The sequence below is a fragment of the Vanellus vanellus genome, assembly GCF_965231255.1.
Source record: "Vanellus vanellus genome assembly, chromosome: 3".
In the NCBI taxonomy this organism is placed as follows: domain Eukaryota; kingdom Metazoa; phylum Chordata; class Aves; order Charadriiformes; family Charadriidae; genus Vanellus; species Vanellus vanellus.
The window spans coordinates 51,557,036-51,571,514 of record NC_138907.1 but is presented as its reverse complement, the minus strand read 5'-3'; positions in this window follow the sequence as shown (position 1 = coordinate 51,571,514).

Sequence of the window (14,479 nt, the reverse complement as noted above, 5' to 3'; positions counted from 1 at the left end):
CAAGATGTAGGTGCTCGATTTTAGACATATTGACAACAGGGCTGGAAGTGGGGAAAAAAGCATTGAAAACTAAGGATGGAGTGGTAACCTGACTGAAAGAGCTTTTCTAGAGTTGAGGCATTTCATAATCTATATTACATTTTTGTACACAATCATCGCTGTCAGTTTATTTGCCCAGAATTTTTGTGGATTCACCGTTAAAGCCCACTCATCATTACAACTGTCCCACAACTCAGCCAGAATAAAAAGGTGCTGTGAAGTACCACGAGTGAGGCATCATGTTTTTTCCACTGTAAAATACCTGGGTTCGACTAAAGAAGGGATGAACAGTAAGCTTCAATGAAATGCAGCGATTTCTTTCCCCCTCTGGCTGCTCGCGCCGTACAGCATGATAACAGAGGAAACGACAACCGAGTCACGAAAACAACATTATTGGAATTGACAGAGACTGAGACAGTCACATTTGACTCTAAATGATACAGTCTAGTTGTATCTGACTGGGCTGGAGTTGACAAATTTAGGTACCTGCAGGCCCACATCTGGTGACATTCTAAGCTAAATTCCAACGAGGTTATTGATTCTGTTTGTATAAGAACTCGGGTGAAATTGGGTGGTCTTTACAAAGTAAATTGTTACCTGAACCATGCTGTAAGTGACTGCTCGTCCCACAAATAATTTTGTAGGCAGTCACTTATAGAATATGGCTATGCCCATTGCAGATATTGCTGGCTCTCTGGAGATTAAATGTTCCACAGTACTAATTCCAGAGATTTATAACTCTTGACAATTTTATGGCCCACCTTAAACAGTTGCCCTCTGTGAAAAAAGCAGCCTGTACTTAGAACAGTTGGAGTGATATGAGCTTCTTCGCAGAGGTTTTACAGAGCATGTGCCTCAGTGCTTAGCACTGGGCAGCAGCTGACAATTCACTCTGATACAAATCTCAGAGTCCCCAAGGAGGAAAATAAAAACAAATTAGCAAATGACAGCCTTGCAATAGCCTCTACAAAGAGGCTTCTTCTTGCCCACCGTATCACAGCAGATCAACAGTGCAGTTCCAAACAACATAGAAAAAGCCATCTTAATATTTGCCTGCTTCTCTGCAATTTTTCCTTTCATTGTGATAGTGAAAGTCCTGTCAAAAAGGAAACAAAAAAAAAGCTACAAACAAATGGTACTTTCAACAGGTAAAAGTGATTGAGACAGTGTAAGAACTGTGCAGAGCCACAATTCATCCCTCAAACACTGCTTTTTTAAATGCTTGCTGTTAAATGCATTTTTCCCATGATATAATGCTGATGGGAGCCTATGAATAGTGACCTTTTTGGGGGAGCGTATTATGGCAGAAAGCTCTATAATGAGAGGAGGGAGGAGGAATGTACCTATTCACACTCTCCCATTTTTGAGCAGGCAAGTTTTGTGTCTATACAATTGATTTACATTTCAGAAGGTCATTGTCCCAGGTATTAATATTTGTACAAGCACTCTCATGGCACTTACAGAAACCCAGGGACCATATAATAAAACTAAGGAGCAGGGGGCAGTGTCTGAACAAAGGTGATCACCAGGAACTAGATTCTGCAGTGTTTTTCCTATTTGACCACAAACAGCACAGAAAATTGAGATGAAAAACAAGGCCAGCAGACACAGGCTGAAGATGTTAGGGAAAAACAATAGCAGTTTTAAGCTGAATGAATATACTGGAATCTACCAAAGATCCGTTTCAGGCTTTTCTTAATAGTAAAAACTTTATAGAAGTATGTTGGCAGGTTCTATGTACAAACCTACTATCAAGGAAACAGCTGTATTAAGTGGTTCCTTCACACACCTTTGAAAGTCTGGTTTGCAGCGCAGCCTGGTGTGATGCATACTGCCAGCCAGGCAGACCGGCAACATCCAGGTGCAGGGTCCAAGATAAAACCTGTAACCCTTAACCAAGGTTGGAATGAAACTCTAGATAAAAGAAAGTAGAAAGGTGACAGAAGACGAACTCAGTGGCAGAGAGCAGGTTTGCAGGTGTTCCTACGGCTTTGTTTCCCTATGGACGCTGACTATTTGCAGAGCACACAGGTTATAATGAAGCAAAGCAATTGCAGTGAATTACTGTGTAGCGAACCAATTACATTAACTGAAGAGGGGACTTGGCACCAAGCTCATATCTCGCTGAGCTGGAAAACACAGCCACAGAGTGCTATAGTGAGTTAAGTTTGACTTGCCCTCTCTGAGTAGAAGTGCACTGTGATGTCTGTTATTATCCATTGATATTAAGGGGTTTAGAAATATTTGGGAACTGCGCATTGTGCATGACCAACATACTTTTAGCCTGGAATGCACAATGCTTATGGTACCACCATAAATCAGCTCTTTGATGAAAGATTCAGTGACGATGGTGAAGACAAGAGTTTTATAGAAGCCTTTTCTTTTTAGCTTCTTCTCATCAGGTAAAACTCAGTGAATAACTCAAAGTGTTTATTACACTCTTTATAGGCTTGTTAGGATGCATAGAGGGCATCCTGAGGGCAAGACTGCTGACACCTCTTCCATCTCTACAGATAGTACCAGTTGTCTGGAAGCAAACAGCAGAATTTACAATTAAAGTTAGTAAAGCAGGCCAATAAAAAAATGTTGATGCATACAGAGGTTTGGTGGTGGTGGTGGTGGTGGTGTTTGTTTGTTTTTTAATTACTTGATATTACCTATGTTTCCCTCTTGATCACTTGAACTTCCAAGCCTCTCAAAAAAAAAAAAAAAAAAAAAGTCAGTGAACTAAGCTACAAGTGTCAGATCAGACATGGCAACTCCTTTGCACTTCAGCTATTTCCCACAGGCAATGCCCTTCTAGCAACACAGCATTTCTACTGAAATACTGTCACATGCCACAGGAAGCACTCAGGTTTCTCAAAACTGACAGGTTACTAAAGAAGCTGTGTCTTTAACTTAAAAGATCAAATGAGATGGAGTCTCATGCACAACTTAAGATTTGCAGGGGCTTCCAGAGCCAATAGGACTGGGGATGTCTCCCCTCTGCAGAACAAATTCTGACATAACCCACATCCCCCTTACCACTCCAGTGACAGAGAAAACCAGGCAAGCAGAAGCACAGAGCAGAGCCAGGTCCTGCAGCGGTCAACAGAAGCATTAGAGTATATTAGCTGCTGCAGCATTATTGTTTGCGTGGCTGAGAAGTGGCATCATATTTTGAAAGAGCTTTCTTTCAGTTGTCAGGTCAATTTTGTGAGCTTTAGAAAGGATCACTTAGAAATACATATATCTCCAAATCAAGTAATTCATAATTTTCCTCAGAACTTAAAAAGAAATGGAAAACTTTCCATTCAACTTTCCAGCATTCTTCAGAAGACACAAAGTGCTTACCAGTCTGACTCCTTGAAAATTAAGGACTTGGTGGATCCCAGGTACAGAAACCTTTGAAAGCCTTTCTTTGATGACCCTTTTCCTTTCTGGAAAGTTGTGTAGGAACTTTCCAAGCACCCTCTAAAAGTAAATCAGTTTTTTAATGTGAGACAAATGAGTTGGTTTTGTCTCAATCCAATACAGACTGGATTGGCACATGCCTTTATGCTCACAGTGCGCACAGGTGATCAGGCAGATGCAAAGTTCTCACCTCCCTTGTAGAAGGCTGCACTGACTCTCCCTGGGGTTTGACAGGTGCTGTGGAAGCAGTCCTGTCAAAGCTGCTGTTCTCAGAAATAGGCCAGCAGGGACACATACCTGGGGAACGACCAGAGACAGGGTTTCATTCATGTCTGCATAGGAACTGATGAAAAAAACCCACCACGTGTGTTTTTCAAGCAGCCCAATCACAGGCACCTCCTCACTTGGGGGATATTACATTATAGTTTAACCTGTGTTTCAGGGAGTACCTTAGGGGCATAGCTTTGCCAGCAGACAACCGCAGGAAACGGAGAAAGTCAGCAAATTGCATGCCATGCAAAAAGCTTAGTCACTCAAGGCAAATTCCACAGGGGTTTGAAGTCAACGCACACAACTAAGAATTAACCGCCGATGAATTAAGGCCACCACATTTTGTGGATGACAATGATGCTTTAGGGTTTAAGAGGCATCCGTTTCTCATTTCTAAGCAACCTTCCTGTGGTTTCGTGAAGAAAAACCGTAATGAAACTTGCAAACCAGTATCTTGTTTTCCTATATACATTAAAAAAATGAAATAGGTAGGTTACTACTACCCATGTAGCATTCATCAAAATCATACAGATGGAGAAATGCACAGCAAACAGCAATTTAAGAGTACCGTGGAAAATCACAACCAAAACAAACGGAGGAGAGACTTTTTTGGCTATTCCCTATTTGCCCAGTCAGCAAAGAAAAAAAGCAGCTCCAAGTGACAAGGCAGGTGAAAAGCTTGCAGAGCTCCTCAGAATCACCTATTATCACCTCAGCAACCCTCAGGCACACATATTTGATAGGCAAAAGGGAAAAGGCAGCTCTTGATGCCCAAGGCAAAAACCAATTCTTGAAAAAAAAAAAAAAAAGATAAACTAGTTATGGCATATAAAATCTGCAGGCACTTTGGCTATACTGATTAGGGTAGGAAAATGAGATGTGACAGAAACAGAAAACAATCTGGAACCGCATCCTAAGGAAGAAGAGGAGGTCTTTAAGAGAGTCCAGTAAGCCAGGTGGCTCAAGGTGTTCTCCTGAGGTGATGCAGAGACACTTTGGGGCGACACCTTTGTGAAAACAAGAAAATAACACAGCAGCAGTTTGGTGCAGCCCCTGCTCTGGGCAAGCTGAGAGAAAATTTTCTGCAGAGTGAAGAAGCAAAAATTTTGGCAATGGAGGTGATGCCTGAGGACTTCGTTGGAATTCCCCAAGGGATGCCAAGACCACAGTGACGAAGAGTCACTTTGCTGCTCTTCTAAACAGCAGTGGGCTTCCTCCACAAGCACTTTGAAAACCCTTCTTTCCAGAAAGCAGCACAGACAGTAACAGGTGGTTCAGTTATGAGATATTCCATGAAGAATCACAATGCAATGGGTTACTTTTTAAATTCACCTCTCCCAGCTACTCTGCCTGAAATAATCCATGCACTGCATATGGACTGAGGACAGAAGTACATCGCAGGATGCAGAGGTATCTGACCCACTGTTAAATGAAGTAGCTTAGGAACCAGAAGTGGTTTACCCTCAGCAGCGTGGTAACTCATCCTGCTGATGCACCTAATGATGTAATGAGATTGACATGATTAAGTCCTTGTAATCTGCAATGGAATCAAAGTGGCTGAAAAAACAATTAGACCAAAACCAACCCAACCACACTACCTAACATTTGAATTTATCTAGTCATCTCAGCTGTCTTTGGAAGGAGGTGACATATCTTTGGCCCAGGCAGAAAAAGAAAGGGTGATGACTAATATTTAACAGATGGATTAGATGATGTAGTTATACTCTGTAAACCTTTGCCTGCCAAAATCCTCGGTTAACATCCTTGAACAGACATGGCCAAATAGGACACATATCAAACTCATGCCCTGCTGAAATTTTCAGCCTGTTGAAGTAATATGAACCGTCACCAGCCACAACCTCTGCTAATGAGCTGGGCTGAGCTGAGAAACGGAGTGGTACATGAGCTAACACACCCGTTGTTTAACCTTTTACTGCTCCTGGTAGCTTCTTGAGACATGGTGTAGGCAGCTGTTGACAGTAATTGCAATGTGAGTTATGGTTAAATATACCACCAAACATGAACCAGGACTTTAATTTGGGTGATCAAATTAAATAGAGTTGTGTGAATCTTGAAACTGTGTTCAGTTCCAAGCAGGGAGACAGGGAATAGATCTCCCTGAGGAGATGGCATAGATCACGTATCTTATTCTTCAGCTATTCCATTTATTTTGGAATCCAAAATCCAAAAAAGATATACTGCTTCCTGGGTTCAGCTAGCTGACTGACAGGTGTTTGGAGGACACTCCATTGTGTAAGACCCTTAATCACAATAGAGACAATAAGCAAGGAAGAAAACCTGGGTACACTTGATATGCTCACAGTGGTTTGGAATTTTTATTAGATTTGAGCAACAGAAAAGAGCCAGAATCCCTGCACAGTAGATTTTCAGACAAAACATACATAGAACATGCAAAAAACCCAAACAAAATCCACTTACTGAAAAGACGCCAGGCTAAGATGTTCAATTCAATTCAATACTACAGGTTATCAAAACGCAGAGTTACTGTCCCCAAGCACTTTCCTGCATTTATCCATTGTTTTAATCTAGGGTCAAAATGTTTTGTTTTCAACACTGCACTATGTGGAATAGTAGGTGTACTCTACTTCCTATGCTTCTATTATCTTCTCAACTGGATTGCATTTCCCACAAGGTGCTGGCTATTGGGCTCCTATGATATGTTTCAGTAGAAGGAGCTTCAGAAAAGATGGAGTTCAGCCAAGTGAGGAAAAATGAACAGAAAAGAGTATGTCATGATGGCTGAGCTGCCAAGATCCTTGTTAAGCACCTTAACAAAAAGATGATAATCACTTGCAGTCATCTCTGACTTCAAAGGATTGGATGGTGATTACCCCCAGAAGAGAAATTAACCTGCTAACATAGGAACTTTACATACACTAGCAAATATCACCAGATACCCTGAAATAGGCTGATAATTAACCAGTGAAATGACGACTGCAAGCACTTCCAAAGAGTTTGGGAATTATGTCTTAACGTAAAAGCTGTCACTCAAACCAAAATACCAGCTCTGACAATGTACCAGCCGCCCACACAGATGATTCAGTCAACACAGGAGGACTATGGCTCCAGTGTGTTTCTGGCCACCTTCAGGTTAAAGCCAAATGGTTTTCCTTCAGCAAGGAAAACTTGAGTGAGGCGGACTAAACTCCTGTAAGTAGAGTGAAGCCCACGGAATTTGGATAGTACAGAGCAGATCCAAAAATTAACAGAAATCCCAGTAGTTGACAGCTATTGGGAAGAAGTGGTTAATTAATTCATCAGACAAAAAAAGAAGTGAAATGAACTAAAAAGCTTTGCTGAATGTCTACCTACGATATTTACGCTGTTTATTTGGAGACCAGTCCAAAAATATATAGCTAAGGACCAAAATGCAGCTACATCCTGTTTTCCCAACGTTTTCACTTCTTGTTTAATACACCAATATACTCTTCTAATTCATTGCTTGGTCTAGATTTCCTGAAAATTTAAAAAAATCCAGTGACACTTGTGGTATGGAAATCATGATGGGATGCTCTCAGGCAAAAGGGGATTAATTGTAATTGTCGACTTTTCTGAGCACACTTAACAAAGTAGCAGCCACATGCTGCCTTATTCCATGAATCCAGGAGATTGTTTGAGCAGGCAGTGTTATATTACTCCGGGGTGGGAATGAAATCATGTGGGAGCAGCAAGCACAGCTCATGGAGAAAAATTACCATTTTATATTTATTACTTTGGCTGGCTTAAGTGCCACAGGAATAGACTCTCTAATGCATTTGAGTGCAATTCCCCAACAATTTGACTTTGTTGCTTTGTAAACTATTTTTAGGGAAAGTCTCAGAAGGCTGTTAAAGGCACAAGCCATCTGATTTTCAAAGGTTATTTTGGTGGTTTATCAAAAGGATATAAATAACATGATACATCTCTCCAGATTAGATTGATACTTTGAATTCAGCTAGGAGATCAGAACGTTAGGAGAAAAATGCTCGTTTTTAACTGGCACATCATTTTTGTTCCATAACTTCTTCAGCAGCCTTATCATCATTTTGGCTTTCCATTGGTAACCGTGCAGTGTGGATTCTTCGTGCTTTTAAATCAAGGTATTATTCTAATGAAGCTACAGGCTTGAACATACATAACTACGTAATTATACTGTTCACAAGTTAATGGCAAAAGAGCACAAAATTTCTATTTTAGAGGAGATGCACATTAAGGAAAAAGTAGACAGGCATAAGTTCGTGTCCCTAAAAGTATATCTAATCAAAACTACCTTCTTTTCATGGAACAGCAAGGTAATTTCAGGTTCAATTCCCTACCTCACGTCTTCCTGCAGCCATAGAATATACTCACTTATCAACATCCAGTTTTCCTTCACCGTGCACACTGGAAATCTGGTTTTCCAGTAAAAAAATACACCTTTCAGCTGCTAGAACCATATTACAGATTAATTTTTGGGTTGGTCTTCCAACACAGGACAATTAGTACCTTGAGGAAGTATGTGCATTCTACCTGCGTATGCAGAAATAGCCATATAGTGAATGAACCAGGTGCTAAGACTGAAAACTCAGCCTATTTACTGATTTATGACATTATAGTAATGGCTCAGAGGTGCTTCCTGTTTATTTTAATAGTCTTTTCTATTTTAGTCTCTGAATCTTGGGCTGGATACATTCCAAAGCAGAGTCAGAGGAAGCTCCAAATCTGAAACCTCAGAACAAAGTCTCTTTTCCTAGCTGTCATTTCAGTGAGTACTAGCGAGAATCTTCCAACCCACCCAGCTGGCTGCCAAAACAACTGCTACACTATTCTTTATAAAATATTTATAGTGCTTCTTAAAGAACACAACAGGCTCTTATAACAACACAAAATCATTTCTGTGAGGAGCCCACTCTCCAATGGAACTTCCCAGGGCATCCTTTGTCTGCCCTGTAATGCTGCAGGGACAACAGGTGTGGGAGGAGCCATTTTTTTTTTTTTTTTTTGCCATTTTACTATTTATACTAGCATTAGGTGAGAAAGTGAGAAAAGCATCAACATCTAGTGGTTGTCATCCCGGGAAATTCTAACCCACAACAATGAGTGTAACAGAGTGCAACATTACTCCATGCTAATTCATCACAAGCCACGAGTTTCAAGCTCTGTTTCCTTTCTGAAAGCTGGATGATATGAGCAGCCAGTCCACCAGGTTCATGGATGAGGACAGCCACGCCAAATTGGTGAGGTCATTGAGCCTTGCAGCATCTGATGGGAAGTGTATGATCGCTGCTGGACTGCAGAGGCCTTAGGACTGCAGCTGGCTTCCCTAGAACAAGACTTTGAGATGGCTGTTCCCTCTCCTATCTCTCAGATAAACCTGTGAATCGACACAGAGATTAGAAAAAGGTACGCAATTTGTCCTCCAGTTGCACACAGCACCGTCTGTGTTTGAATAATGGTGCTGGAGCTGTTGCATGGCAGGCAGTTGGCACTGAATCACGCCAGGCAAATCAGTGTAGACCTAATGACTTTGGTTAGTTACATTGATTTAAGTTAACTGTAGCTGTAATACACCAAATTACACAACAAAATCAGAATACACATTGTTCCAGCATTTTTGTATTGCAGTCAAAGCTGCCCCTGTTTTGTGAGATCTACTAACCCCTTTTAAAAAAAAGAAAAAAAAAATTGCACATAAAGACACTTGTAAACTGTCCTATAACAAGAGTAAACTATGTGTTAAATGCTCTCCGAGGAACATTGCACAAATCACTGGACAATCTGCCTTAATGCTTTATAGCAGGCCAAATCCTTCTCCCACTGCTTTTATTCATTGTTCCATTTTCTGTAATTGGATTACTCCTTAAGGAATGGAGGGGAGGTCTTTGCTCCAGCTCTCAAGTCTAAGAAGTACAGTGTTTTCACCACTAGCATCTTCAAAGCTGCATGTATTTAACAACAGTAGGAAAGAAAAGGATCTTCCAGATCTCAGTCTTCGTTCCATTGAGAGTTATCATTAAATGGAAACAATTCCAACACTCACATCATCACATACTTTTTTTTTTTTAAGTGATATGATATATAGTTGACCATAAGGGGAAGGCATAGTGAATAATTAAAATAAATTTCAAGACAATACAACTGTTTCTCATGGACAAAAAAAAAAATGCCAAGCAGTACACATCAAAGCAGTAATGTCAACTCCCCCTGTTAAAATAGAATTTAGAAATAGCCCAGATGAGTCAGAAAAGCATTTTCTTTCTTTCTTTCTTCTCCCAGTCACATTCAGGTAAAAATGAAGCCACATCATGTAAACAACTTGCAAATGAGGAAAATAAAGGATAAGGCAGAGATCAATGCAAAGATCAACAGGTGACCTTGCTTCTAGAAAACCTCTTTACTTCCACACTCCAGAAACTACATGCAATGAACTACAGCCACTTGTCATTTAGGGATGAAAAAATAAGTAAAAAAAAATATGGCAGTAATGACAGTACATGAAGATAAATAATGAGCCCTACCACAGCACTGCCTGTGCTAGGAAGAGCGAAAGGACAGTCACATCAGAAATCTATGCTGCATTAGAAAAAGACACTTCAACACATTTCTGTGGCTGTTTTCTTCTCATCGTTTCTCACGTAATATCTGTAACTGTGGGAACATAGAAGAAAACCTACAGATTTAGGGAAGTAGGGATCGAGAAGCAAGACATCGATAGTTTCTTGCAAAAATGAAAGCAAGGACAGACCAGCAAGATCAAATCTAACCAAGAAAGAAATCACATATGGCAGCTCAGTAACGGTCAAAAACACATCTCTGGTACAGTGTTTAACCCACACAACATAGAGTCCTAGGTTTGAAATAAGGTAGAAACAGTGCCATGTTTGCTTCATCTTTAAGTAATAGTGAAGAATTAATTTTAAATAGCCAGCCCATAGACTCTTTCCCTAGCTACAGAAATGCACGTTCTCCATTCAGTAACACTGGCTTTTCTCTCTCATTTTTGGCTGGTTACCTCATTAAGCACCGGCTTCTGAAACTTCTCTCATCCACTGTATTCTGTAGCAGAGCAGTTATTACATTTGCCAAACTTTTGAGAGATCCTTGAAAGTATTAACTTTGCCACGTAGCCAGGATTTTTTTTAAATTCTTTTCTTAATGCAGAATGAAAGAAGACAAGTGAGATAGATAAACTCAACAATTCAGAACCCCTTTCTAAACCAATTCAGAGAAAAAGTTTTTGGTATCAGATAGTAAAGAAAAAAGTCTGAGACACAAGGTTAATTTATATATTTAGTTTCATCCAGGAAATACTTTTTGCTAGTTGATATTATGAGAACAAAGTTCAAGTAGTGGCTTTTCCCCTCAACTTCAAGGAAAGAGAAAAATAGAAGAACGAACTTTTCTTTTGCTTTAAATCCACACCTACTTCAAACACAGCTTTCTGTAAGAAAGGCTAAGCCCACTTTTAGATTATAAAATTAAGCACTTAATACTTCCTCCCCCAAGCAACATATAACTCTGAACGCTTTTCTTTAGTGAAATACATACGTTTTTAAAGACTGAGAGACTTCTGTGGGTTTAAGCAGAGAGACTGAGAAACTTCACGCTTAAAAGAACATTTCCTGAGAAAGTGGGAAGAAAGCTGGAAATAAAGCTCAGCTTCATCTTTCAGCCTTAAATTATGGTGGTCTTCTGTCACTCCACAGGAAGTCAATAGTCCAATGGGTAACATGCCTAACTAGGAATCAGGTGATTGCAGGGTTGATTAAGCCCTGTCTTGTGAGCATTTGTAGCTTCCCTTTGGAATTTATTTATGCAGACCAAAACTTTCGAAGCAAAAATAAAAGAATGGGGTTTATATTGCAGTGAGCTGGTTATGCATTTAGCATATATGACTATAATTTGTCACAGTTTTCATGTACCCCTCCAAAAACCTATTACTCTTTTCTGAGTGTAAACCAGGAGATTACAGAAAAACAGAGTAGAAGCACTTTACTTTGAGTCACTAAACCAAAAATTAACCACATCAATTCTCTACAATTTTGATCATATATTTAAGCTCATTACAGGTCTCCATTCTGGTCTCAAGTTACTAAATGGTTTGTCTGTTGGAGACATAAAGTTAGACCTGTGATGAAAGTGGTAACGAAATGGAAAACAGACTGGCAACAAGAGGATGCTGGGTCTGTTCTCATGAGGCTACAACACTACACTGCCAGCAACAATTTTTATTCCTGCAACAGCAAGTAGTTCCAAAGCTCTGCTTTACTGCTTTATTTTCAGTCTAGTCCACTCTGAAATTAAGATTTTCTCAGTGAGCATGACTTCGAGCACTCGTTTGCTATGATTACAGACCCTAACAAAGAACTTGTCACAGTCATCCGTCTTTGATGAGTGAGATTTCAAGCCTCATGTGTTAAATAAAGAATTCAGATTTCTGTGCCCTCCTTCTCCCCACCTGTCCAGCCTCTGATATGCAGCTTACCTGAGGAGTTAAAAGGCAGCCTTTACCCACAGCAAAAGGATGGCCAGTAGCCCCTGTTATGTTTGATTTGTGACTCACGCAATGAGTGCTCTGATGAAACTTCCTTTCATTAGGCCTATTTCTTATTTTCTTTACAGCTCAGTCAGCACCATGAGGCAAACCCTGGCAGTCCCACCTCCCAGCCCATGCGAGGGGATGCGGGTACGAGGAGGAGGAGTCACGCTGCAGGCACAGTCGCTCAGCCCGAGGAACATATGAAACATCCCACTGCTCAGACCCAGGCACCAGAAACATCCTGTACTCTCACGCTGTGATTCAGACCTGCCAGGTGCTTGCAGTCAGACAGCAGCTCAGGAGCGCTGTTCTGTCAGCGTCAGCAAAGCAACTTGCTCAAGAGACAGCGAGTGAAATCTGCTGCATGGGGAAGGGCAGAACAGCAGTGCTACCTTAGCTGAGTATCAGAAGTCAGAGGGTGGTGGATGTGCCATTGCCCGAGTGTCCCTGACTCTGCACCAATGAAGAAGCACCTTGGGGGTCTCACAGATCAGCCAGGAATACAACCTGCTTTACAAGTGCCGCTGAACATGCTGTGGTGCTCCAAACACATGCAGGCTGGTTTCTACGGGAGAATATTTCAACTGCGCAAGTGATGAGCATTTTGTAAAACTGCCAGTGGATGCAGCCAGCATCACTAATGTGATCATACAAAACACTGATGGGTAAGAATTTTATTTTAAAAAGTTGTAGGCCAAATCAATTGGAAAATTAAAAATGTATACCCCAGAATTCCAAAGGGACTCCCAATTTTATATATAAAAAAGTACCCGCATAACCAAAAAATGGATAAGACTGAATTTTCAAGGGGTTCTTATAAAACCAACAAGAAATAGCTACAGTAAGAGCTGGCCAATTTGTGGTGTTTGTGGGATTCACTTACATCCCTTTGCAGACCGCTTCTGATTTTGATTGGGTTTTTCAGGTTATTAGCAGATATATCCTTCACAAGGAAAACCATTGCTTTATAGAAAGGGCCTGAAATCAAAACTCAAACCAAAGGGTGTGGATGCCCGTGCAGAAGGCAAACAAGCAGAGCGGTGGGAAGGGTCTATCTCCACCCCCCCGCAGCAGCCAGGGGTTACAGCCCAGCCCTTTCGACAGAAACCGAAATCAGTGGCAGCCTGTGCTCGCCAGCTGTGAACTGCAGGAACGTCTGGGCAGGGACTGACCTCGTCCGGACACCGCTGTACCTGGGGTCTGAACAGGGGGAGAAACAGAGGGTGGTGGATGGCTGGTGAGGGAGAGCAGGGGCAGCAGCCGCATCCACCAGCCCTCCTTGAGCTTGCTGCCTCCCGGTCATCAGTCCCACAGGTAAAAAATCAGAAAGGATGCAGCAGCCCCAGGTTCTGCATGCAGTTGCCTGAGCAGTCCCACTGGATGGCCCACACGGGCACTGACAGCCATCTCTCCGCAGCCTGGGCTGAAGCTGAACTCCTAAACTGCTGGGACATGAGAGAGTTATATTTTAAACAACTTGGGTAACAGAATTATACTGTACATAAACACGTATACTTTTTACAGGGTAAAGGTTTTACCTATTTAATGATTTGTCTTATAGAAAATCAAGCCTAGATACTGATAGCCATTACCCACATGGCCAGTTTCTGATCCTTTTTGCTCCTTGCATTTTACTTGATGAACTCAAATGAAGTAGGGCTGTTGTTCAGGGAGCAAGACATTATGCACAGTATGAAAAAGGATGGAAGAATTTAGAAAGAAATTAACCGTTATAAACAGTGTAAGTTATTTAGAACTCCTCATTGCCTAAATGAAAGGCTAAATAGTGCAGTGTTTGGGAGCATACAGTAAAACTCTGATTCTTAATTGTTACATTTTCTTCAAGGCTCATATGCAACAATTGGATATACATTAAACTATCGCTTCAAATATACTACAGAAATGTGGGTTGTTTTTTTTTTTTTTATTTTTCCATGTGGATTCACAACCTTTGAAAGTCTGAAGCTGGCAGAAATAAAGGACACAGACAACATGCAATTGTTAAGAGTATTTGGGGTTCAAATTGCTGTAGAAGCTTCAATGTGAGTCTAGTGCCATTCCCACCTTGGACTCCCACTGCCTAATTTCATTATCTGCCCAAATGGGCAGAGACTATATAATTTTAAGATTTGTGGCCTAGTGAAAACAACGATCAAACACCTCTTTCAAAGCTGTGAACAGTCTCCAGTGCACTTCTTTTCTGAGGTCTGCTCTGAGGGGAGCTGAGTTACAATGGAGCAAATGAGGATGCTCAACACT